Source organism: Patagioenas fasciata, chromosome 14, assembly GCF_037038585.1.
Source record: "Patagioenas fasciata isolate bPatFas1 chromosome 14, bPatFas1.hap1, whole genome shotgun sequence".
NCBI classification, from domain to species: domain Eukaryota; kingdom Metazoa; phylum Chordata; class Aves; order Columbiformes; family Columbidae; genus Patagioenas; species Patagioenas fasciata.
The window spans coordinates 13,133,046-13,160,217 of record NC_092533.1 but is presented as its reverse complement, the minus strand read 5'-3'; the positions used below and the strand labels follow the sequence as shown (position 1 = coordinate 13,160,217).

The 27,172-nt window shown below is 38.2% G+C and overlaps 1 long non-coding RNA gene across 1 annotated transcript in view; it reads right to left on the bottom strand.

Annotated features, from left to right (window-relative positions):
• LOC139829096 (uncharacterized) overlaps window positions 1–27,172 on the bottom strand; it is a 154,152-nt gene that overhangs the window by 7,386 nt on the left and 119,594 nt on the right. Inside the window, exon 3 of the long non-coding RNA XR_011741342.1 lies at window positions 8,299–8,364. This is a non-coding gene — a long non-coding RNA (uncharacterized lncRNA). The remainder of the gene's footprint in view (window positions 1–8,298; window positions 8,365–27,172) is intronic.

Sequence of the window (27,172 nt, the reverse complement as noted above, 5' to 3'; positions counted from 1 at the left end):
TTGGCCTTTTTCAGTAATATACCCTACAGCTGTGGAACAATCAAGAAAAACTAAGATGTACTGTATGCTTGTTCTTGTCATCAGTAACAGAAAAGATAAAAATATTCTGCCTACTTTCTTTTTTAGCCTTTCAAAACTACAAACACAGACATTAAAAAAAACTCAGGAGGGATTTACAGGTTCTATACACATCGTTCCTCAATAATCCCTCTCCTGAAATGATTAAAATACATACACAGCGAATCAACACTCAACAAAACCAACGGGATTATTCAACCAGCTATCCCTCACCCTAATCAAAGAGTTCCAGTTCACACCCATGAAGCAACTGTCCCAGGTGAATGTGACAAAAGGAGCATGTGCCACTGCCTGTCTTGAGTGTCCCTGCAGAAACCCTCACTCTGCTCCTCGGCACAGGCCAAGGAGAGCCCGCTGCTCACCTGCGCAGGGTGCGCAAAACAGAGACAGAGCTGCTGGGACACCACTCATACCCAGGAACAGGATCAACATTATCAGGAACATAGTATAGGTGCGCAATTGTTTCAATTATCTGACAATAAAAAATAATCTGATATTAAAGAGTGGTCTAAATGAGACTGATAACAAGTCATTTTATCTGTATCTGCATCCAGAAAACATGAGATCATTTCATTGTAATTATTACTTCTGGAATTGTAATGGGCACAGTTCATACAGCTTATCCCTCAAAGATGTTTTGTATCTTCTCTGAGGCACTTTAAGCAGAAAATCATTGGCTATAGAAAAGGTTTCTTGTTAAACTGCTATGCTTATTCTGCTTATTAATCTACACTCAATCACTTTTTCCAAGTGGAATAATATTTTTGATTTCAAGAGTCACATTCAAATGCCACTATCCCAAGGACTAAGTGGAGAAAATTTAAGCACAGGCCAACATCTCGCTGGGATTTGCAGAACCTTCTGTAAAGTAAATAAGGCCCTTGTGGCTTATCAGGCGTTGGTGTGTTCAGCTCCCTAAACTAAGACAATTCAGGGGATTAGTTAGAGGAGAAATGAAATGTACCTAATTAATTCCCCAGATCCCTGATGATTATGTGGCGTGTTTGGAACAGCAGGGAATTGTGACTGAAATTAAGAACACATACCTACAGCAATGATGCTGAAAAATGCAGCCTTTATTCCTTTTACTGCAACATCGAGATATTGGCAAGTAGTATTACATTTTAGAATTTCTTATCATTTTAGAACAAATTTTCATCTGCCATGCTTTTTTTAAAAAATACATATTTAATACAGAGCTAAAAATTCTAAGACTCTGACAAGCAGAAGAGAAAAATAATGTTGGGAAATGGATATTATTTATCCTTGTAAATTTGTGATATTTTAGCTTTGTCCTGTTTGCTTCTCCACTCTCCCCTGTGTTCTGTTTTTCGGTGACTCTTTGTCTATTACATAAAGTAGCAACAAGATAAGACTCTATATGGTACTCTCAGTAACAGAAATATAAACTTGGAAAAACTCAGGGAAGCCTGAAAGATTTTATCTGGATTTAAATAAGGGCAGGAGAAAAGCAGAATCAAACTTGAGATTTCAAGGATAAAAGAGGGCAAGGGTAAATGAAGATTACTAGTTCCAACAAAAGAAAAATGAACGCAGTTTGAATTTGTGAAAGTCCAAACTGAATTTTATATATTCGATCCCATTATGGAAAAAGTGACTTAGTTGCCTCTATAGAGTATTCTCGCTTCACAGTACGGAAAAAGAAAATGTGCTTTTTATGGATCAAACCACAGAACTCTTCAGAAATAACCTTCAGGAGAAGATTACATACAGATTTCCCTAAATTCGTGTTAACAATTTCAAACCACATAAACCAAAACCAATATATAAGTTCCTGCAGTTCCAGTCATTTTCACAGGAACATTTGCCAGGTCCTGACTATAGGTTTTTCATGTTTTCCTAATATGGAATATAAATATTTCTCCCTGTTTGTCCACCTTTTTTGTGGTCCTTTCACATTCTCTCATCCATAGACCTGAACGCCCAAACTAGGGACGAAGTTTATTTTCTGTGGGAGCCCTGATTAATACCATTGATATGAAGCAGCAAGATTCATAATTTCAGAGAAGAGGGTTTTAATAGCAAAAGAGGAACCTTCGCACTCCCATCATCAACAGATTATGTGTCAGCATGGAGAAGGGATGAAGAATGCAAAAACAGCTCTGGAAAACATTAAGTAGTCACAGACGGACAAGTGCTTTTCATACCTTCTCTAAACACGAGAAGCAGTCTGGATTGACCACAGAGAAGGACAGACAGGAATCCAACAAAACCAGTATTGTCTGAAAATCGCTCAACTACATCAGTTCCCATAGGAATAAATGATTCAATTTGCAACCCATCAATCATTTGGCATAATAATGGAAGTAAATACATCATAATAGAGGGTTGTCAGAGGATCAATGTCTTCTACTTTGGAAATAAACATTTTGGGATTGCTCCAGTATTTATTTTCCATAAAACAGATAATTATAAAATAAATAATTGGGGTTTGTATGACATTTATGTGGCAGCAGGAAACCATTACTTGGTGACATTTTATTTCATCTGCATTATCTCTAAAGAAAAAAAAGGCGGGGGAAGGCTGAATACTTGTGGATCTGTCCATCACACATTCCATTTCCTTGCATAAGAGCCATTGACTGACAAGTAATGCCATTTTAAGGGAAATCAAAAGGCAGTAATCTAATACTCTACAGATGTCTCCATCTGTAGATTTCTGGATTTTTGATATTTTAGAATAATCATCATTCATGTAAGACCTATGTACATTTAAAAATATCTAGAAATTCAAAATTAATAAGCTACTCTTATTTTGCACCTCAACTAAAGCTTGCTATGGGGTAGAAAGGTATCTGTTGAGGCATTCTTTATAGGGATAATCAACGAAGTATTTGATTATAAAAGTAAACAAAAATACAGAAAACCCATGCTATCTCAAGTCCTGTCCCTTGTTTTCTTTCACTAGTGCTAATGGAATTCAGCAATTTCAAATCCTTGAAATGCGGGGCCACCCCCTGCCCCTAGTGTGACATCTGAATAAACAGAAGAATAATCTATGTTAAATTAACTGAAAACTGTCACATGCGATCAGATTTCATACGCTATTCAGAATTTTTATCTCTTGGAACTTCTAATTCAAATTTTTAACTCAAATTAAAAAACCTCAACACATTGCAAAAAGTTCAAGGAACTCAGGTACCATGCCTAAATATATCGGGAAGGAAAAGGTATGTGTGGTCCTGCCTATGATGACCTCTTGCCAGTGGCAGACAGAACCCATAAAAGGACCAATTATTGTGAGGCAAAGGGTTATCACTCAGGTTCCTTGGAAATGTAATTCTCAGCTTTGGTTTCCTGCAGTTTGGGGTAGAAGTCTGGATTCTATGCTATGATTCAGGTCTTGGCAGGTAATGCCTTTCAGTTCACCTTTGGTTTAGTCATTTTAAGTTAGTACTGTTCATATAATCAGAGAGGCCAGCGATTTCATCTACCTCTGGATCTTCTCAATTAACTGTTTGCAGAAACTTGTTTAAGCATCTGCTTAGCTCTCACAAAGAACCTGAAGACATACTAGACTGAGCCAACCATCTACTAGAAATCTGCATAATAATTTAACTGTGCAAATGTTTCCAAAGGGGAATATATGTAGTATGACCAAAGTATTATGCAAATTTTGTTTTTACAGTGATTTAGCCCTGCCATAATATCCTATGCCATTATATAAGCAGTGCAGTAAGCCATGTCATTGCTGACAAAAGCAGACAGGAGCTGCACCAGACGTCCTGCAGCCTCAGCCTGAATGTATGGATGCCTTAGGGGCACACTACCTATTAATTTAAAATTCTGAAACTAATTATGTATGTCAGGGTGACCTCTTTCTAATCTACATTCATCACAGAACACAAACCTTCTGTCTCCATTGTTCCCATAATAAAATGGCTGTTCACAGACTTATATAATTGACTGTATCTGAAGTGGACTCATACCATGGTGCTACACTCAAATTGTATGTAATCCCAACTGAATAAAGATAAGCAAAAATAATCCAGCTATCTCAAGTAATTAACTTCTAAAGTTTCATAATAACATTGGAAAAAAATTACTACCCCGATCTTAAAAACAATGTTGCAGAGTATATGGAAGTCACATTGATTATAGAGCTACCAAGAAATTATTTGCAACCTTGAAAGATGTATGTAGCATAAAATTCATTCACTTCTATTTTGTTGTCCCACACATACCTTGACACTATAAAGACACATAGATGAAATAGGCACCTATACCTGGAAAGGCCCCTGAAACTGACACTGGGATTATTAGAGGTGCCTAAAATAATTAAGTACCTCATTCTTGTCGAATTCGAAAGGAAACAGAGAAGAAAATCGCAGTTAACATTTCAGTAACAGAAGAATTTTGTTAGACCTCGAAGCTGCAAGCCAGACTGAGATACAGAATGGAATACTCAAGCAACAAAGCAAACTTCTTAATAATATGAGGAGACATGACAGATATCTTGGGGTTTTTAGATGTATTGAATTTCTAGTGTTCAGAAACAGAGAGTTTAGGTGAGGCAAGGATTCATCAGTTTTTTCCTCTTTGAAAGAAATTATGACTACAGCTACATTACAGAAAACTGGAATAACACATTAAAAGATGTGAACAAGATTCAGCTTGAAAGTCAAAATGTGTTTATACTTAGGTAATGAATATTAACTCCTATTGCAAGGAGTGCATGACATGTCTTTAAAAAAAAAAAATCACAAAAGCAGCATGTTCTGTCTAAATGAGTTCCAATGAGCAGAGGAGGATAAGGTAAATGCATTAGCAGATCTGTGTGATACTATACCATAAATATTTGACTTAATCAGTTACAATCATTAATTTAACATTTAATCATCAGTTTACAATGCTAGCATTTTCAATAAATATGTTAACAGAAGCTCCTATAACAAATCTCTGAGCTATAACCGTAAAGCGGCTACATGTTGAACCAAACCAAAGCTTTCCCACCTCTAGGAGTAACTAATTCACCAAATCAGTTCTACTCAGCAGTAGCACTACTCAGGTTCTCTCCTATTCACAGCCTGATTTTTCCTAATATTTATTTATGCTAACAATTACTTATTCAGACTCATCGTTTCGCTGAAACACATTCGTTTACACAGTCTAGTGATCCATTAGAACCCACCTCTCGCAGAAATGAGGCAGGCTCCACTTTTTAAAGGTTTTATGTTTTTCTAGAAGAGACACTTGAGACAAACATGTTACTTGACTCAACAAAAGCTGGATGAAGTTTTACGATATCTTACACAGAGCATACTAGATTATCTGAACAGTCAGCTTTGGGGGAATCTGGCGCACAGCTCTGAAATAACTCACATGGGTCTAAGGACCTATATTAGCCACTTCAGGTAAAGATGAGGGGTTTTAACCTCATCTTCTCCAACAGTTGTACTTGTATGTGATCATCAGCCATTTGCATTATATTGCATTATAATTGTACTTCTGAGAGGAAAGAGGATAATTCTCCTCATCAGGAGGTTAAAGAAACATCTGAACAGAACCTCTCTGATCTTTCATGATTAGAGTTCACTGCTGAATCTATACATGTATTTCCTAGGACATAATACTGAAGTCCAAAGCTAAAGTTCTAGGCACAAAGCTTAAGAACATTCAGAAGTGTTTGCAAAGCTGTTACCAGTCCTTCCAACTATCCCACTGATGATAATTCAGAAAGCCATAACTGTTTTTCAAACTCTGTCACAAGAACTACTTCAACATGAATTTTCTATAGCACCTCTCTATAGTATTTGCAGTTATTTTGTTGCAAATTTCTCATTTGCTAATTGAAACTAGAAGCTACAGACCTATCTACTTCTCCATTAGCAAGTGACTGATGATTCCTGAAGTAACTACCATTACAGTGCTTTACAAGAAATAACAAAATAGGGATTTTGTTATTTTTAAAATGGATAGTAGAAGTTCTCATATAACTTACTTAAGCCCTTGCAAGTGGGAATCTTGTCAACTCTTACAGGGAAAGATTGTTTCTACCTCTTTCTTTCAGTGCCAAAGGGCTTTTGTACATACCTGTTTGTTGCAATCAGGCATAATTCTAGGTTTGCTAGCAAATAGCATAAAGCCATGCAGAACACAACAGCTTATCTATAAGCTGTGTGACTGATCCAGCTCCATCGGGTTAACTTAAACCTCCTTCGGTGCACACAGAGCCAATGCCATGCTCAGCATATGCTTCGGGTTTTCTCACACCAGAGTGTGGACAGACTGTGGGTTTGTTGTTTTGCTGAAACTGACCTTGCTGAACACCTGTGTTGGCTTGTGTTTATTTGTTCACTTCTTTAATATCAGTCAAAATGCTATCACATTCCCAGAGATCACACTTTTTCAAGAATGAAGTGGTGGGAAAAGACACATTTCACTCCTGATGCTGAAATAAATCTGCTATTTTTATGCTAAGAACCTTCAGAAATACCTGTATGTTTCAGTGATTACCTCACTAGGAACGGACATAAGGAGTTCTAACATCACAATGTATCTGTACACTTTATAGTGTATGAGATGATATCAATAACCTCTGCTTCCAAACCTTACATTTTAACAAATCAAAAGAAATGTTACTACTTAAACCAAAACCAACCAAACAACAAAACACCTCGAACTTTGTATCACTGATAAATAAGTTATGGAGAAGATTTAGTATATGCTGTAGGCAACCCGTATGGTAACAAATTACATAGCACACCACACTATTTACAAGTTGCATCTTCTGCTGTAGAGGCTGGTGTAACAGTTAGATGGAAGGAAAGTAGATGTTATCACTTTTTTCCTCTTCCGAGACAGGGTGAGCCATTAAAAAAATAATCATTTCTTGAGCTAATTCAAAATGGTTCAAGTAGACCTGTACGCCAACTAGTATTAATAGTAGATTTTATGGTTTGTGGTAGGGATTTTTTGTTTTGTTTTGGTTGGTTGGTTTTTAATAACTGTATTTTTAAGACCATGCAAACCATCTATTTTTCCTTGTAATCCACTATTTGTGATCATGGGTGGACTACATTCTACATGTAGCAATAATCACACTGCTGGTATAGCCTGCTCACACAACATAAGACAGGTAGGAACACAGGAGAATAGGGCACCAGAGCTTATCGATGTACAACTATCAAACCTTTTATACATCTCAAGGTCCGGCGGTTTCTGGACAAATGCACTATGGTTGAAATCCCACTGCAGAAGTAAAGCTTTCAAGGTAAAATAGTATTTCATTTTCATTATCATGAAAGAAAGAAAGAAAGAAATGTCTGCAGTAGCAGAATGTCACAGCAATACGTTAAGACTGGCAATTTTGTGACATTGCTAAGTGTAAATACAACAGCGTTCATTGCTGTCTTTTCCTTTCCTCCTGATCCCCATTTCTTTCTTTTCTCGGCACTCTTCCAGCAAACCGAAATTATAGACAAGAAATGTTGCACCAAAAAGATGTGCTTTTGAGGCATCATTCAGAACACCGCTGCCTTCTGTGGAAATAAAAGCCACCGCTTTGTCTCAGGCGCTTCACAAAGAAAGGCAGAATATGTTGAACTAACCTTATTGTTATATATTCAACATAACAATATTTTTACATATCAAGAGCCAAATTGCAACATTTTGTCTTGTGCAAACGAACTGCCTTCTAGAAGATGGTTGCCCTCTGTCCTTAAGCCTATACATCTGTCACAACACTGTTCAGGATACTGCTTTACCAAACATGGACATAAGCAGCTGAACCTTTACTGAGGCAGTAAAGCAGGGGCTCTAGCTGTCAATACACCCTTTACACTTCAGTTAGCAGGGTCCTCTGCTGAACAACCATCTGGAGAGGGCACTGCCAGACAACTTGCATCTTGTGACCATATCCACCCATCAGGTTTCAGTACTGCTGCAATGAAAAAGGAAGGGAGTGTGGGGTGGAAATAATCAGCCAGTCCCACCACTGCCCAGAACAAACTGGATGTGGAGAATTTTCTTCTCCAAATTCGTCAGTAGAGAACCAGCGCTACCTATTACAGAGAGCTCCTCAGATTTACTTGGCTGAAATCACGAACAGGAGGTCCATTGCAGGTGCTGGAAGCACTTCCACTATGCAACACATTTTTAGTCTGAACACCAGGCTTCCCAGGAGGAGCCCATGTTGAGCTATGTTAAGAGGCAGTGAAAAGTAAGGTAGAAAAAGTGTTGAGACAACTATTTTCTTACCTTTTCTCTGAAGCAAGAGGAAGGTCTTTCTAAGCTCCTGAAGAAGCTAACACAGAACTGCTGCTTCTGAAAAAGAAACAGACAGATTTTAAACAACTAAATAAACTAAGCCAGGGATTGTCAAACTCATTTTCACTGGAGGCTGTTATCAGCTTTGCTATTGCCTTCAAAGGGCTGAATGTAATAGTAGGAGTAATTATTTTATTACTACTACTACTACAACATTTACTACTTCTACTCCTTTATACAGTCCTAAATGTTAACCCAGCAACAAATATTTCTACAGGCCCCTGTTGCAAACAGAGTGAACGTAAGTCTCATGAGTTTCTGAACCACATTAATATACTGTGTTAGGAATGGGAAGGTAACTCAGCAATAAAGTAACATGAATGCACTCTCCAAGAAACAACTCTCACCCATCATTCTTAAAAGCAAAGAAGAAATCTGAACATAAGAAAATTCTCCATCTTTGTCATGTCCCAATTTATTTTTTCCCATTGCAGTCATGGGGTGAGTTTGGTGAGTCCACTCTGCAAGAGGAAGAGGATCAGAAGCAGGGGTAGCGCTGCACCAGCCTCGCTACAGGGCCTGGTATCAAGAAATTAGTTTCAAAGTAGTGCATGAAAACCTGGGAACATATTCAAAATATTCACTCAGGCAGCGTGTTTCTGCGCTATACTATTAATAGAGGGAGATTAATTGCTTTATGTTGCAATTAAATTGGGGACAGTGTTTCATTGATCTGCGAAAAGCAAAACACCTAAAATGGCAGCAAACTGCATTTCCAACACATAAGAAACAACTCTGTTTCTACCTAGGAAAGTTTGTCTCTGAACTCTTGGATACATGGTAAAGGGTAAGCCTAAAACATCTGCTGCTAGATAGGCTTCAGAGAAATCTAATTAACACCATGTCCAGGAATGATGAGAGCAGATGTATCCTGGATAAAGTCACTGACAGGAGATCACTTTGTTATGCCAACACAATTTTAACTTGGAAAGAAAAAGGTTTGGAAAAGTCTTCATTGAAAAAATCATGTAAGATTTAAATGACAAATTACGGCAAAGAAGGAAAATAATCAAATTTCAAATTAGAAAACAACAACAAAAAATAACACCAAACAAACAAAAAGTCAAACCACCAACCACCACACAAGAGCAAAAGAAGCTGAGAAGAGGGATCCAACCTTATCTACACTGGACATTGCAGTTGTGAAGGTCAATATATTAAAAAATGGCTAGAGGGATCCTAGCGAACAGACTAGTGCAATGAGCTGATGCCAATATTTGAGACACCACTGATAGCGTTGACTGCAATTAAAGCCCAAGTAATGGCCTCAAAGTACTCACAGCAGAGATCGGTGTCATTTCTGCTTGTATTCAGCAGCAAACCAAGCTGAAAACTAGCTTGGAATCTGTGTGACTTCGTTGCTAAGGTTCTTTTGGGATCAATCACTGCAATCTACAATGAACTGCTGTCACCTAAACAAGAAGGAATCTAGAAAGATTTTTTTTTTCCAACACCTCCATTTTACAGTTTTGCAGCCCCCTTAAATAAAAACAAAATTGGACCCACTCTTGAGTGCCAGAGATTAATCTCTCATTGTTGCATTTATAGAGTACCCTTTAAGGTGATTTTCATTTTATTGATTGGCATTGCCCAAATCTCTTTCACTGCGTCCTCAAAGGGCTGAGCTCACAGAGGGAGATAAACAAAAATATCACGTTCATCATGTTCAGAACTGCCACTTGACAGATGTGCTGTCTCTCTTCCCAACCACTTTTTGCTGATAGGCTTTTCAGAGTCATTTTCAGAATGACACAAGATGCAACAGGGGCCAGGTTTACTCTAAGTTTTGTGATATGTGTCTGAAAGATTAATATTCTGAATAAAAGAACCTTGATTTAATTTTATGATATAAAATTGTTCCTAAGCAGATGTGCCCCTTATTTTTTGATCCTAGGTTGGTTCAGAAGAGAAAAAGATGACTATGGAGATGCTAAGCCCAAGCAGAGCTCAGATGTGTCGTGGTCAAATGGTAGGTGGCAGCACAAAACAAGCTGGCAGGCTCATGCTTCGCGTTCATTTTCAGTACCAGCTTGGACAACAGTTCTCCTCCTTGATCGGAGTTCATAGGTTCCCATAAATAACAAGTGATTTCATTTTACTGTCCACTAAATATTTTACTTGTGACAGGCTGTGTTTCAGGAATGAAAACAGATATGACAGGGATCGCAAATAACATGTTCATTCATTTTGACTTACAACTAAAAAATTGTCACCTCAATGTTAGTAAGTGGTTCCAGGGAGAGTGGTTTTTTCAGTTGTTGTTCAGTTTTGATATTTTTTTCAAGTGGAGGCATGCACTAGAAGAATCTTTTAATCACATATTCATGGAGTAACGTGTCTGGTGTGTAGAGAGGAAGCTCGCGAAGAAGCTTCCTCAATTTTGCTTTTAAGTTCAGTCGTTGATCTCTGTTGCTTTTGGCAAGTCACATTTTGTGTTAGAGTTGATCTAAGCATAAAATACTGTACATAATGCAGGTGTGCTGAAGTCTGTTTAATATCTGTAAATCATTTTGCAGGATTTAAGCAAAACAGATGCCCAAACACCACTGTGATGGAAGAGATATAAAATCCCAACTGGACTAGAAAACCCAGTATTATGTTTATTGAGCTTTCAAGGGTCAGTCTCAAAACAAGCAATTTTCAATTATAATTCACATACTACTTGTATCTCACTGATTTTCTTCATTAAAATGCTTCTTTCAATCACTGACAAAATGACAGATTCTGTTAAGTGCTAATGGTAAGGGCAGCTGATGTTTTATTTTTTTCCTCATTTAGTTTCATGTCTTATTTTCCATCAACTTCAATCCTAAATAGTCCGTTTACATTATGATTTTGCATTCACTTTGAACAGACATAAATGAGAATATGCTGTTTAAGGTAGAGAAAAAGTAAGCTTTTGATGCAGAAATTTTGATAGTTCTACAACTGTTATTTAGCTTTCATTTTAGTATCCTGAAATGGGATGGAAGGAGACATTCTATCTCAAGTAACCTATAATTGCTACAAATATTAAGGCAGAAGACTATTTTGAGTTGGTGATACCTGTGCTGCTTATATGTAATAAGAGTAGAAAAAAAGAAGGTATTAGGCTTCATAAGGGTGTTCTATGGTCAAGAGACAGCAAGAAAGAAGTCTTCAAGATGTTTAATGAAATACAGACATTGCCAAAGTGGAAGAAAGTGAAGTATCACATTAGTAGACAAAGGAAGCCAGTATGCAGAAGAGCTCTGAAATAAGTAAAAGAAACTTAGATTTGGTGTCAAAAGAAATATAAGCTAAAAAGATATTAAAGAAGGAATGCAGGTTGACATAGAAAGCAGAAAATAAGAAGTTTGGCACAACACATCTTGATTGAAGTCACAGATTACAAACAGGCAGTAGCTGCAGTTTTAAACAAGAAGGAAAATGCTGAAAAAGAGCCTGACAACACAGTGTAAAATATGTAGAGAGAAAAAAGAGAACAAGGAGCAAACCCAAATACACAAAGTATTGTTCTTTCTGAAATCCTTTCTGTCTTTCAGTTCTCTGATTCACTTCTTGTGATATTTATTCTTCATACCTCTAATCTTTCACATCCTCACCCTTTCTGCAATATTTGGCACAAGTCTCTCAACATTCTGCCCTTCTGTCTTTCCCACATTGTCTCAAATGTTTCCTCCACAAACATGACTCAGGCTCAAACTATGGTGTCTTGTCACTCTTCTCTATACTCAAGGCCTATCTTTTTTCACACTAAAAGAGAAAGCTACATCTGTCACCTCTCCTCATGAATCTACATGATGCTACTTCCACAGGACTACTTAAATAACTGAGATGTCTTAAACCCTCATTCCTAACATCTTCCTTGTCTCTCCCATAAAACAAAAAAGTCCTTACAATTTTCTCAACACTCCTATTCTGTCATTTCCTTGGGGCTCAGGGCTTTCTTTACAAATCCAATCTCTCTCTAGAGGTATGCCAAACCCTTACAGAACTTTTCTGCATGATGTGCAGAATACAGATGTTATGCAACCTTTCCTACCAGCGTCTGAAAACATCTTCCTAACGTAACTGTTTTTCCTATGTGCCCTTTCTTTAGGCACTTCCTCCTCCTCTGTTAGCTTAAACAAGAACTACTTATCTTCACGTTCAAAGCCCTTCTCAGCCTGTGTCCGTCTTACTTGGCTCTCACCAAGTATTAGGAGGTCAATCCCTGCCTCAGGTTAGTGCATGACCCCAGCATCTTTCATCTGCTTAGTACTTTTTAAATAAGCACTTTCTCCCCTACTGTTTTCACACTGGGAAGAAGTCTCATACAAATCCACCAAATTATTCCATTATACATCTTCAAACACATCTTGAAACCACACTGTGATGTCCATGAAAGTTTTAAAGCACAAGCAACTCATTTTATAAGACCATAGCCAGCTAATACTGTTTCATATGTTCCTGTACATCAAAATCCGTTGTACGCTGTCAAATACTTAAACAAGAGGTCTGTAGAGTCTCTTTTTGATCTCTGTTCATACTGTGTCTGGCATATATATGTGAATTTCTAGATGCTGCTACACAAGGCTACAGTTCTTATGTTAAATATATACAGTTCCTTTATTGTTAAATATATAAATATGCACTTTATGCCTAAAGCCCTGTAATAGGTAGAATGAGGTCCAGGTGAATGAAATCAGGATTTAAATCAGACTTCAAAATTTGGACTTTTACACCTGCTCTATTTTTTTGTCATGGTGCAAGTATTAAAAAAGAAACTGAGTTTATGGGGAAGCAATATTGAATTGTAACACAAAGCAACAGATACTGATTCACAGACTGACAAGAAGAAAGTTTGTTGATACTATCTGTATACGATTAGACTAACATCCACAGTTATTAGAAATTAGTAATTTCTTCAATTTTGTGTCTATTGTATGTTTATAATCCTTTCTCTTCCTAAAACAGGAAAAGCAAAGCTGTGTGAATTCTAATTTGGAGCTGAAAGTTTATTTCTGGGAGATGTGCTATGTTTTTTTAAATATCAATGATACGCAGGGTTTTTTACTGAAGTCCAAATTTAGTGTAAAAGAATAAACAAAACATTAAAGCTTCTAGTGCTTCAAAAGCCCTCAGCAGAATGGAGATTCACTTATTTACCAGACCTTGACATACGTTTGATTCCTCAAAGTCATACTTTAAAACAAGCAATGTCTGAAGAACTTCAGTGTTCTAAATGAAATCATTATTCTGCAGACTGAACCTAATTCTGAGGTAATGTAGAGTCTGACCTTTCCAAATAAATCTCTCTTAATAAATGTTCTAGTCTCTGGAAAAATAGAAGCCTCTAAGGCAGCAACAAACTAGGAACAAGGGTAAGATGCAATAGTGAAGCAAGAGGCAATGTGATTTAAAGGTGAAAGGATTTGGACATGACCCTATTGGGTAAAAAGAGGTAGAGAGGCTACATTCTTCATGAGTGCCTGTGGCATCTTGTTTGCAAATCTGAACCTCTGGTGAACAGCTCACTGCAGTTCCTGTCTGCTATTTTTGAATGTTACCAACCTGATTTTTGTGTCAGAAAGATGAGAGGTACACCAGTTGCTGTACATCAGTTCACATCAGGGAATTATCACTGTGTATATTAGCCATTCGTAACACCACTGGAGGTAGTATTATTCTTAGCAGCATCAGTAAGTTTTCATTCCCAGATAGAAAGAACACTTCTTTTAAAAAGTTCCATATAACTATAAAATGAAATAATCCCACATAGACACATCTTTGGTAGGACAACGCTTCCCTTTGTCAGTAAACTGGGGTAAAGGACTGCAACGGAGGTGAGACAGAAATTATGCTAATAACCTAACTGAAATGAATATTTGAGAAGAGATTTCCTGAAAGGGAGTTAAACAACGGGGCACAGCAGGGGAGCCATCCAGAGTCCCCAGGGCGGCACTAAGAACCCACTTAGGGCACCTCGGTGGAGTTCTTAAACAAATTGTACCACTCAGTGAGCCCAAAGAAAGTTCCTTTCACATGTAATATGCTGTAATGGTTCCTCCTTTGTTAGCCTGAGTATTTCAGACAAAGCAGCTCCAGTTCGCCACTGCTCCTGATTGGGCACCTGTAGAGGTAATAGCGTTCAATGACACAGCTCCCGAGTGACAGGCCCAACACAAAAGGGCTTATCAATTGCATCTAGGATGAGGTTGAGATACACACACAGAATCACACACAGAGCGGAAATGCTGACAGAAGCACAGCTGAAAAGCAACTTGCTCACACAACTTAAACCCCAGAACTAAGTAGTTAGCACAGCCCTGCTGCTGCTGTGCGGGGTCTGTGCTCCCAGCTGCGCACCGCTGCGGCCCCAAACCGACGGGGCGCCACTTCTGCCCAAGAGTTTATTCAACAAGCTCATATCGAAAGAAAATTCTGGATGGATTTTCATTTTCTGCTTCAAACACAGAAAAGATTCTTTAACATTTTGAACACAAATACACTGCAACGTCCTCTAAAAGTCCTTCCAAAGAAAATAAAAAAAAATTCCTTGTACGTTCGGTAACTTTACCCCTATGGAGGACACAGACCTATGTTGAGGTAATACTCCAGCTATGCATTCCTAGGTAATGAGCTTTATCTCTCAGGATCAATTTTCCATTAATAGCATTCAGTGCTCCATCCAACTTTCAAATTAATTTGACCTGTGAACCTGAGGTGTTCTGATGCTGCTTTTTAAACTACTGGAATGTAATGTCAACACAACACAGAAAAATTATAGCAGTAAGACTTCTACAGCCAAACTGATGCTCACTGCAGAATTTTAAAGCAGTTTAATGGCAAGTAGACAATGTAAATTCTGAAGACAATTAAAAAAAAAATTAAAAAATAAAGTTTTAAATACAGAGGTTTTTGCTGTTTCTACCTAAGATGTTGAGTCACTAAGATAAGCAATCTAAAACTGCATTTATCAGGATTGTCTGAGTCAAGAAGAGTGCAATCCTATTGATCTCTAAGAAGATGCTTTCTTCTGCTCCTCAAAGTTAAAGGAATCAATCTCTTAACTAAAGAAAAAGTAATGGTATTGATAATCAAAATGATGGCTTAGCTTTTGTAGGACAAAAGTGGGTTGTATTGGTAGTGTAACAGCATAACTGCCAGGTGTGACTGCGGCTGTGACACGCCAGCTGGTAGGTTATGATTACTGGAATCAATTATTGACACTGAGAGGCGCATCTCCAAAATGTGCAGTGGGACAAACAAATTATTAGCAAACTAACTGCATTAATCTCTCAGTATTGTGCATAGCACAGGTACATTTTATTACACATAGTTCAAAGGGCTGAGAACATGCTGAAGTAAATGTAAATGAAATAACTGTAGTCAATGTCAGCTTGAAGTACATTTCTAGCCCTATATCTGTATACATGAGCTTCCATTCCTACCTGCTCTATTTATTCCCCATGCAGCTCCCAGGAAGGTTTATCAGTGGCATTGGTTTGATTCAAAAAACAAAATCTGCTACACTAAACAATGAATTTACTGGGAAAAGATACTCAAACTTCTAGAATGGTTAGCTTTGCCAGAATGCAATATCTTGTTACAGGACACAAATATTAAATTGAACTACACTAAACTACGACTATAGAGCAAAACTATAAGAAATTCCAAATTTTCCTCTTGTATTTCTAATAAGAAATTTCCTATCACCAAACATCAATCAGCTTCTTGAATGTTGAGGTTTTGGCTGTGATATGTAAGTTACTACTGTTTTTAGAGTCATAGTTAAAGATACACACCAACGAATTTAATTCTTGAAGATACTTAAAGCACAGTTGTGTTCCAACAAAAATATTATCCCAAGGAAATTATCTGCTTTATTGAAAAAACAGGACATCTAAGTTTATCAGAGAAACGAGAAAGTACAGGCACAATGTGAGTAATTACTGCAGATCTCTGGGTACAGGGGGCTATCTGGAAAGCAGAAAAACAAGGGGGTTACCGTAAAAAAGAAAGTACACAGACCTTTACAGTAACCATTGAGAAAGCCTGTCTGCTGCGCAAGTCATCAATGAGCCGAGGCACAGAAAACAGCAAATGAGAAAGACTAGACACATCAATCCCTGACCTTTTTGCTCTGCCCCACAGCAGTCACCTTCCTGTAGCTATATCTGCATAAGAATTACAGTCTTTTTCTCTTGTGGTTTTTTTTTCTTGTTTGTTTGTGCATTTATGTTTTTGTTGCCGTTTTGTTTGTTTGTTTTTGGTGGTGGTTGGTTGGGTTTTGTTTCCCCCCCTTTTTCTCTCTTTGGCTTTTTAGAAGATGATGCAACATGCTATTTTATTTTAGGAAATGTTCCACTTTTACACCCATAGCAAACAAGAAAAAAGAGTCAGTACTACACAGTTATGCCTGACAAAACAACATACCTGGGAGCTCCAAGGAGCCACAGAGCAGCTACAGAAAGGCTAAGATGCACTAAGATTTCCAGATGTGGCACCAGCCACAAAAGCAGCACAACCAGCATTTGGAGAATTCAGTTTAGAAAAGCTTATGGAAGCCTTACTTTTCCTAGGAACTCCACAAAAATAAATGTCATCACCCATCAGGCTAGAAACTCCCACTTTATTCAAAGGTGTGTGCTCTCTCCCTTCAACTACAGCAATGTAGTGCAAATCTGTACAAAATATCACAACAAGGTTCATTTTCTGAACTCTGCTTCTAAGAGTATTTTAGGTGTGCAGTATGAAAGTACATGCTCACAGTTATTCCAGAATTTCCAACAGCCCATTTTATTACATGCAGAACAATTACAAAGAACATTAGCTCTGGTTAGGAAATTAAGCTAATTCTTACAGCAGAGTAGACAAAGATTAAATTTCAGATAACTTTTAATTAGTTATTAGGGTGATTATTAAAAATACATCAGGAAAATCTGACAAACATAGGTAGTAAACCATTAAATATGAAGCTCAGAAAGGAGAAAAAAAGGAGAAATCCATTCCAAAGTAGTTTTAGTGTGTCTCATTATGACAGGGGTTCCTATTAAAAATGCTACATCCATTAGAAGCACTACAGTACTTCAGCAGTTTTTGTCTCCATGGCACAGCATGCCTACACTGTAATGGTAGAATGGAGCTAACATCACTTTTAACCTTTCCTGGGTGGTTAATCTTAGAAAGTTTTTCTTTTAAGTCATTGTGGAAAGACTCTCAGTTTGTTCAAATATTTGGATGTCAAGTCCTCTCTTCATCCGCTGAGAGGAAGAGATAACAGATTTTAAGGTTTTTACATCAAGTTTGTAACAGTCACTGAGCCAAGGTCTTCAATAACAATTTTATCATAACTGATAATCTTAATGGATTTCAATGGTTGTAAAGCTGAGCACTATAAATATGTTTTGCTCCAACATTTAGTACAATTTTATTACTACTTTCAATATTATATGACTTCGAAAATATTCATTTCAAACTAAATTTTGCCTTATAGTCAATTGAAAGAAGCAGAACAAAACTGAAAACATCAGACAATGCTTTAATGAAAGCCTGTCTTACATGGGGTTTATTTATTATAGTTCCTGATGATAATCTTTATTCAGGAATACTGAACCATAACAACTGATGAATTTGGATCGTTACTTAGAAAGACCTAAAAGTCCCAACATCATAGACAAAACCTATGCATTTACTTAAATAGACATAATTACTCTGTCCAGTGCATAAAATGCTATTCCACTCCACTTACTTTTAAAAACCAACCACTATAATGATTCATTCATATTCTTCTGAGGTATCTGTTCACTTATTGAATTACATTCACTGTGTTTAAAGAAGATGGGCTATTTTGCCATTAAAACAAAGTAAAGATGCTTTAATAGGTCTTTGCCTTAAACTGTCTCTCACTATGACAGCTGGTGGAAAATTCAGAGTTCTTACAAAGTAACATATGCACTCAGCATTTTTGTTACAGAAAGCCCTTCTTAATTTCTTCCAACAGCAACAAAAATTGTTATTGGAAATACTTCAGTGTGTGCTTAAACAAACATGCTTGACTGTTAGGATTGACTAAACTGACTAATGCTTGCTGCACAAATGAAGTGCATTACTCACAAACATCATATCTAGTAGGATGAGCTTCCAGAAACGTCAGTATTGCAGAGCTCAGATTCACTCTGTTCTAGACACAGTCCCTTCATCATGTAGTCTTTTTTTCTGAGGCTTGATCCAGTGAATTTAATGAGTACTGACTTTACTTAGTAGCCTCCTCCTTTGAGCTAAAGAAAATGGCATCATGAAGACAGATCTGGCAAAAAGTCCAACCACCATACAATTCCTAGACTGCCAAGAACCACTGAAATGGTTAAACCCACCATCATCATTTATGAGCCAACGGCATGTCCCAGGCTAACTGTACCTGAGGAAGAGGAAGGAGTCTGGCTCACACTTCTTTCAAGGCTTGCCTTTGCCTCTTCTCCTCAGGAAACGCAGCTAAAAAATATGGATAATATCTATATTTTTACATTACCTAGTGCAATGGGATTAGGGCCTCCGAGAAGCTTGCAGTATAAATAATACAGAGTAAATAACAATGACACGTACTTTTTAACTGCAGAAACTCATCAACTATACTAAAACGTACATCACATACACTGCTACTGTCTCTCACTGTTCATTAAAAGAGAATGAATCCTGAGGGAGGCATCATTGAATACAGATAGGTTTCCAACATACCAAATCATATCCTGAGCCTGCAGTAAAGCTAATAAAACCATATTAAATACATTCCAAAAGTTCCCTTGGCTTAGTCCGTGCCACTTGGGCAATTTATAATTTAAAGAAGAATATGAGATTAGAGAGAGATGAAAATAGTGTGATCTAGAATTTGAAACAACGGTTTAACTGTTCTGTCATACTCAGAGGATGTATTGGTTTACAGTACCTACTACTGAAATTTGCTCACAGAGAATTCTGAAGTTCTCTGTATTTTCACTTTCATAAATCCTAAGTCCAGTAATGTGGGACTCCAAAATAAATGACAAAAAATATACTGTATACTACTTGTAAAATCAGTGTAGTCAAACACACTATATTTTAAACATCTCTGTATGTCACAGTGATTGCTTATATATGTGCATGTTCTATCAGCCCTAACAGTCAATAGCATCCCACTCTCTGGGCTGATGTGGCTTTTAAGTGGCAATGCTCAAGATGAGCTCTGATCTTTAAATCATGTAACATTATAGTTTCATTATCTTAATCAGAAAGCACACCATATGATCAGTCAAGGCTCTAACCATAAACATTAATTCTTTATGAATAAGTGCACCAAAATTCAGCTTCTGCAAGAATGAACTCTACAAAGATTCCTTACCAGGTCTTCTAAATTATTAAGATCATTTTAACTCCTGTTTCCGTTGAAGAGCAGAGGTGCTGCTGTTATCCTGAAATTACAGTAGGTATGCTCCCTTTCTAAGCAGACCTGTTTTGCCATTTGCGTTCTACTATGGGCCCACAAGACAACGTAACAGTATACATACCAGTAACACCTACAGCAATAATCATTTTTGTAATTATTTATAGTAAAGACTACCTGTATCGTCTATTTGAAGTAATCAAAGCTTTTCAAAACTCTGTCCATTTTCTGGGAACTCTTAAAATAAAACTATTATTATTGTCTGAATATGCTAATAAATAGCTTTCAGCAAAGCCACCTTAATTTAACATTAGCTGAATTTCTTTCGAGACCAAGCAATACACTGTTTAAAGCTTTTTTCCAGAGCAACTACGTAACTTCTCAACCAGCAGAAAAGAACTCTCTCACTTATTCGACTAAACAGACAGAACGGGTGCTGGCTGTACTTCCCTATCTGAAGATTTCAAAGGCAAATCTTCATTGCAATTTTGAGAGACAGTCTTATCCTAGTCTTAAAATAAGCTGCTTTTCACACATACATTAACACAAAACAATGAAGCGGGGCATTCTTCGATGCTTTTCATTTATTCAAGGATGAGATGTAAAAAGTAATGACATGCTGTAGATAGCTACTGCATTGTCAGCTAATGCCTGAAAGCTGGCAGGAAATTCTACAGCTTTGAGTACCATACAGGCTGTACAGATGAAAATTAATTTCTGACTGAGCTTAAAATGTTGACATACACTCCTGACTCTGTACCTAGCAAGTTCCATGTGAGAATACAGAAGCAGTGGAGCACCTAATTCCCCAGTGCCTGCCACCTGCCCACTCAGCACTACTGCAAAGCAAGCTGGAACACCACGTCCTGGCCTAGCAAAGCTGAGCCAGCATTCTGCTGTCCTAAAATTCCCTCATGTGATTTGATTCATGGAAATCCACAGAGACTCACACATTTTGTGAAACAAAAGTGGAACAAACTCTTGACCTTTACGTTACACAGCATCTACCTCTACCTTCACATGCTCCTGAGCCACTAAACAGACTCAAAAATCAGAGGGAAATAATTCCTAACCACATAACCGGTTCTCTTAATTGCCTGTAGTCTCAGAACCTGTACTATCAACACTCCAATTCAGCACAGTGCTGCAGCTTCTTCACACAGCTTCATCAGGACATGGTCATTGACAGCCAGCTGCACCACATGAAGGTGTATCTCCTCAGAATCATCGCTGCTTCTCAGGCTCTGCACAGCACTTTGTCTCTTTTATCCTCAGCATTTCATAAACACGATACATTTGGATACTTGTATCAAGTCATTTCTCTTTCCTCACGGGTGAGTCTTGGCTTCACCGTAAGCTACAAAAGCTTTGCCACATACTAGTGCCAGTAGTTCATTCCAATTTCTGTATTTCATTTCTAATAACTTCTGACACCGAAAATGGCCTGTTAGCTTTCACTGATAGGATCCTAGAAAACTTACTGAATCAGATCAAGAAACTTTTATCCAAAAGTTCTGATTCAGAAGTATAAAAATAGCTTCCCTGTTTCTCCTAGCACAGCTCTTTTTTACGTCACTTGAATCCATTACACTGTGCACTGTACACAAGCATTCGAGATACAAGAGGAGATGAATAGCGTCCAATTAAATTTAGCTTTGATCTTTCCAGAACTTGTGTCCATCTCTCTTTTGCTCTGTCAACCACATTTTCCGCAAGCTCTACTCACAGCCCAGCGTGTGGTCGTTCACACTGCAGGGAGCAGCTGATATAGCACAGAGGTGTCACCTTCACGCCAGCAGTGAAACCTCCTCCTCTGGTGCCAACCACCATGTTTGCTGCTGCTCTCCAGGCCCACCGGACACACAATGCAGTACTTTTGCTGCTGCAGTGACACAGGTATTTCTGTTAGGGTAGTTCCATAGCACTCCTCATTTCAGGGAACATCACAGCTCAGAAAGGCCCAATAACAGCACAACGAAGATTCATGGGCCTCATCTTTCCTTTTCCCTTCATTCTTGCTATTCAAGACACTGAAGTCAATTGCTTGAACAACTGAGGGATTCCAAAGAGACAACTAAACCAAACTAAGAATGACCATAACAAATAGAGATTAGCTTAAATGAACTGATGAACAATTACTGAGACAATGAAGTGATAAATTAAAATGAGTGAAAGAATGAAAACAAGCTCCTTAGCTGTCACAGTTCTTAAGAGATCCAGTTAAATGTGTAAGGTGTTTTAGAAGAGAACAGCTATAAACTGCATGAGAAATGATGTTTAGCATCTGAAATCCCTTTTCTGATGCTACTGTCTCACACCACCATGATGTTTCACTAGCATATCTGAGCTTCAAGGTTCATGGTCTGAATACAATCTCCAGCTCAGGATAGCCTGCCAAGAATCAAAAACTGAGAAAGTTGACACATTCCTTACACATTTTTACTTAAAAAATCTCCCAGTAAACCCTACGTTCCTGTCCATTTTCAGAGACAAAACACAGGTTAGACAGCCCTCTGGTTTGCCCCACCATTCTGATGCAAAGGACCAGAAAGGTAAGGTATCCTCCAGGAATTTGTTTTGGTCAAGGGTCAATTCTGCCAACGTGAAAACTGCGAAGGTTGCTTTTGTGCTCAGTGGAGCTGCAGGAATGCCAAGGATTGCCAGGTTCGCAGCCTCTGCAGCACCCATATCTGCACTGACTCACAGAAGACACTTCAGAACAGATTGTCACCTACTGAGGATGTTGACTATTATTGCCATTTATTTTCTAAAAGGAGAGACATTCAGATAGGGTAGATTACAGACAATTTATGTTAACTTTTTATGTAAAGCTTTATAAATATTCTTGCATGCATGTGTGCATACAACACAGTAATGAATACAAAACCATTCACAACTGCAGTGTTACATTTGCAGGTTTCTTTTAATAGAAAAATCCCTCCAGGGCATCAGCTTAGTCAGAAACATGTAAGATTTCAGCAAAATATCTATTTTCATCTCAAAGAATGATACTTTTGTGTAGCTTTGCCCATTACAAATGCAGCTATTACTCTTCTTTGAAGTTGTACTGCACCAACAAATCTGGAATTAAAAATAAATCTAAGGAAGATACTACACACCACTGCTGAGCCCAGACAGCTTTTCCTTTGTTCACAAGCCACAAAACGTATAAAATGGTGTGCAGTTTTACATTGACACTGACACTGGTATATTATTATTGTATTCGTCAATGGCATTTAGAGCAGTTGGCTTTTTGAAATAAAGCATGTATTCAGTGGAGTATCATTAAGAGCAATTGAATTGCCCTTCATCTGCTTCTGGGGCTCTGTGGACTAAAAAGCAGTGTCTGGAAGCTTTATGGGCATTAGCCAGCTTTCTGTTTTGTTCTGTTTAGGCAGTCTCGTCTATGTTTTCATACATTAGACTCAAAGACAAAAGGATTTCCAGCAATAACCTTCTTCTGATCAAACTCATCTTTGCTTTCTAAGTAAGTGATGAAAAAATCATTTACAGGCACATAAGATTACTGAAATCAATAGCAACTTCTCCATGCACAGCAGTGCTCCATTGCCTGTTCATCAAAACATCTGTTACTGGCTGCACTGACTGTCAGCAAGAACACTCACCTGTCCAAGTACTTAGCTCAGTGCTGTAGTATACAGGGACCTATTTCTTTATGACACTAAATATTCCAAATATTCATTTTTTCAGGCTTATTGGTATCAGGGGCAAAGCCTGCTTTCTGTATTTGTGATGGCAGCAATGCTACACTTGAAGACAGCTGGCAGCTCCTAATCACTGGACAGCTTGTTGCCCATATCATAGTAAGTGCCACCTTATCGTCCATCCAAAAAGTGGTGGTACTGGCTTTCCAGGAAGCCTCCTTGAGCTTGCAGGCTGGGCTCAGTCCCAGGCATGTGTCCACTCAGCTGTCACTGGCCTCCCTGTCCAGACAGCTTGCAAACTGATTACTACATAACTATGAATTACATACCTTGAACACAGTCAGTTCTCTTTGGCAGTCCCACGATCCCCTGCCTGTGCCTGCTTGCTCTTTTGATCTCTGTTCTCTGGACAGCATTTTATATCGCATTTATTAGATATTTAACTTCTCATTTTCCTTGCATACTGCTCCAAACAGTCAGTCCAGTTCTTGCTGACTCCATCCTGCCAGCTAGTCCCTGCTGGGCCAAGCTAAAGATCCGCTCCTGACATACGGTTAGCTGGCAAAGTGGTACGTGCACATTTTGGTGAACATCTGGAGGGAATACCCCAAGCATAATGATTTTGGCTGGACTATGAGAAGCGCTCATTATTATATCACTTGAAGCCAACTTGTTCAACTGGGCATTTTCAAGGCATGGTTTGCATGTCCAGAGCTATGCAAGCACTGTGAATTACTGTCACTGGCAGGAACAAACACTAACTGGAGTTCCATTAATGCCCAGCTCTGTATCCCTTCTCTAAATGGGTGGTACCTGCCAGTTCACCAAACATCAGAATCTTCATTACTACAGACTATCTTTTGTCAGAAATAAAAAATGTCAGGCACATCTGCTACACAGATACTAGTCACTCTTCATGTAATCCCATGGAATAAGCAAGAAGTTTTTTGGAATATCTCGGGACCATTTGCAGAGGGTATTTGCTCTCATGTAACCCCAGGAAAAAACACAGATGCTAAGGGAGGGAAGAAAATACTTCATTGCCAAGAATTGCATCCTAGGAGAATGCTATAAAAATTAAGGTATATAAACTGAACTATGAATTGTCCTTAAAAAGAACATGGTTCTTTTAGTATACATCAGCAAAACCACAACCTTTGGAGAACATTTCCAGGAAGGGAGGGAAAGAGTGACTAGACTCCGTTTTCTCTTCCATGAGGCTGAGTTACTGTGGAAATAAATGATGTGATTGATCAGACCATCCTTGTCTGGTTCCTCACTCTTTTTTTGTCAGTGGTGGCAGCTTCTTCTCTTGCTATTAATCAAACAGGCCTTACTTCATTAGCTTCCTAACTTTCCCCTGTATCTTTTCCTACCCTTGACAGGGGATGCTGTGCCACACAGCAGGGATTTCAGTCAGGTAGGGCAAGCTTTACTCTTCACATCTGCCACTGACTATGCATTGCCAACAATGCATCATGCAGTCTGTGACCCTTGCAAGCTCATTTTTGGGAGAGAAACAGAGGGGGGCGAGAGGAGGAATGAGAGAGTGAAATTGTGAGAGAGGGAAGGAGACACTCCTCCAGAGAGCACAGTTCAGAAAATGCCTACCTTAAAGAGCACTGGCTGCCTTTCTATATGAACATTGATACAGAGGGATTCTAAAGAAACTAGCCTGTTAATTTAGATATCTGCTCCAGGAGTACCACATATGAAGGATAACTTGGGAAGGGAAAAATCAGAGGACAAGAATTAGATATCACAACAATTACATGGTCTAATAGGCTGTACTGGTATGGGGTAGGAGGATATATTTTAGCTTTGCAAGTAGCATTTTTGATGTAGTACAAAGCAGTTCATTTTCTTTTATTAGTGTTGTTTGACAGCTTCAAAAGCATTTATTTCCTCTGAACAGTCAGCAAGTATGAGTGCATTATTCTTATGGGTTTTTTCCCCTTGCAGATATAACTGAAACAGAGGTCTGGTTTTACGTTGTCCTGTTAACAGGACACAATCAAGAAGGCCACAGCTGTTACTAAAAGGTTTTGTTACATTACCAAAGAGAGCAAGGAATCTACACAAGGGAATAAAACAGCACCCTCCATTCCCCAAATAACAAGAGCAAAGCACTATATTCAGATTATTTTAAAACAGCCAAAGAAAAAAAACCTTTGTTAACATAGTCCATAAAATTGATCATGCAAAAACCCTTTCAATTAGGTTAGCAGTCCTCTCACCCTCAGAATTTCAAATAATAAACACAAGAATCACTTTGAAGCTCCACAGTTTCCGTATAACACACCTCATATAACTCCACAACATATGAAATGGTCCAGGCACTGACAACCGACCAGAACAAAAATGGCTTTCTGTGTGACAAGGATACGGCAGTGCTATCCTTTTTCTTCCTTTCCAGTAGATCCTGGACTGCTATCACTAACAAACATTATTTCTCCAGTTACGCAAATCTGCAAGATTCATAGGTATATAAGTTCCACAGCACATGACAATAGTCACTTTGCACAATTTTCATCCAACTTGGAGCATGGCACAATCTTGCAAGTGGGGTTTATAGCAGGGTGTTTAACCCATTACTCAGAAATGGTGCTCTATTGCCCACACCTTTCCTAGCTACAGCTTTCTTCCATCACTCCCATCTGATAGAAGCATAACTGATTTCTTGCACAGTCCCATGTGCCTATGGGAACATGTATGCCAGCCATAATCATGCAGAATTGGTGTAACTCATTACATTTCTAGTACATTGAAGACAGCCCAGACCTCACAGCAAGGCTGCAGAACTCCAGCACACACTGATTTGAACAAAAGAATAATTTCCATCCCGGAATTTTGAAAACAGGTAGCATTTTACACCACTGATTCCAAAACAATTACACCATTAACTTATGTTTAAAAGCTATATAGCCAGAGAACAACAAATTCTGATTAAAATGGAAGACTGAATAGACCTGTTAAGAGGGGATCTCTAGATCTTCAAGAAATTTTTGGAGGGAAAGCATGAAGATATAGAGAAAACAAAAAGAAAAAATGTAACGTTCATTTATCAATAACAAAATAAGGCGGGTTAATCCAAGAAGTGATTTTTTAGAAGATATGGCAGAGCTTGCACCTGAACTTCATCACAACATTTGAATGGAAAGCTGGAAATACAGATTTACAGAGAACTGCACACAAAGCAACTGGCCTAGTCTATAGAAAATGTATTTGCTGAAAGCAAAGAGTTCCTAATGGGAGTCCTTAAGAACTATGATATTATTTAACATTTTCACCAATTTCTTTGACATACACAGTAGATGCAATGCTAATGAAATGGGCTGACATGAGGATGAATCATCAGAATAAAGTACAGTTTTGTTTTTTAAAAAAGCAACTTGTAGGTGCTTCCTGTGGGATATTTCTAGCAGAGAGGCTCTGGGCCAGTATCCAAAGCACTAGTGACAATGTCCAGCAGTCCATGCTCTCCCCCATTTTCATCTTTGCCAAACACAACTTCCTTGAACTAATATGTGGACAAAGAGCTTTGCTTGGATTTGCACATCTGATGTTTTACAGACTGAAAAGCTCTCTGTTCATTCAGGCCACTACAGTGCGATGTGTATATTTTGAGGAATGCCTCATCAACATAAATAAAATTCTCATTTAAGCTAAAGCCTGATGCTGCCACAAGAACAAACACCCAGGGACAAAGACCAAAAAGCGCACAAAGATCCCTAAGCACCTGCATTGCTTCCTGTTT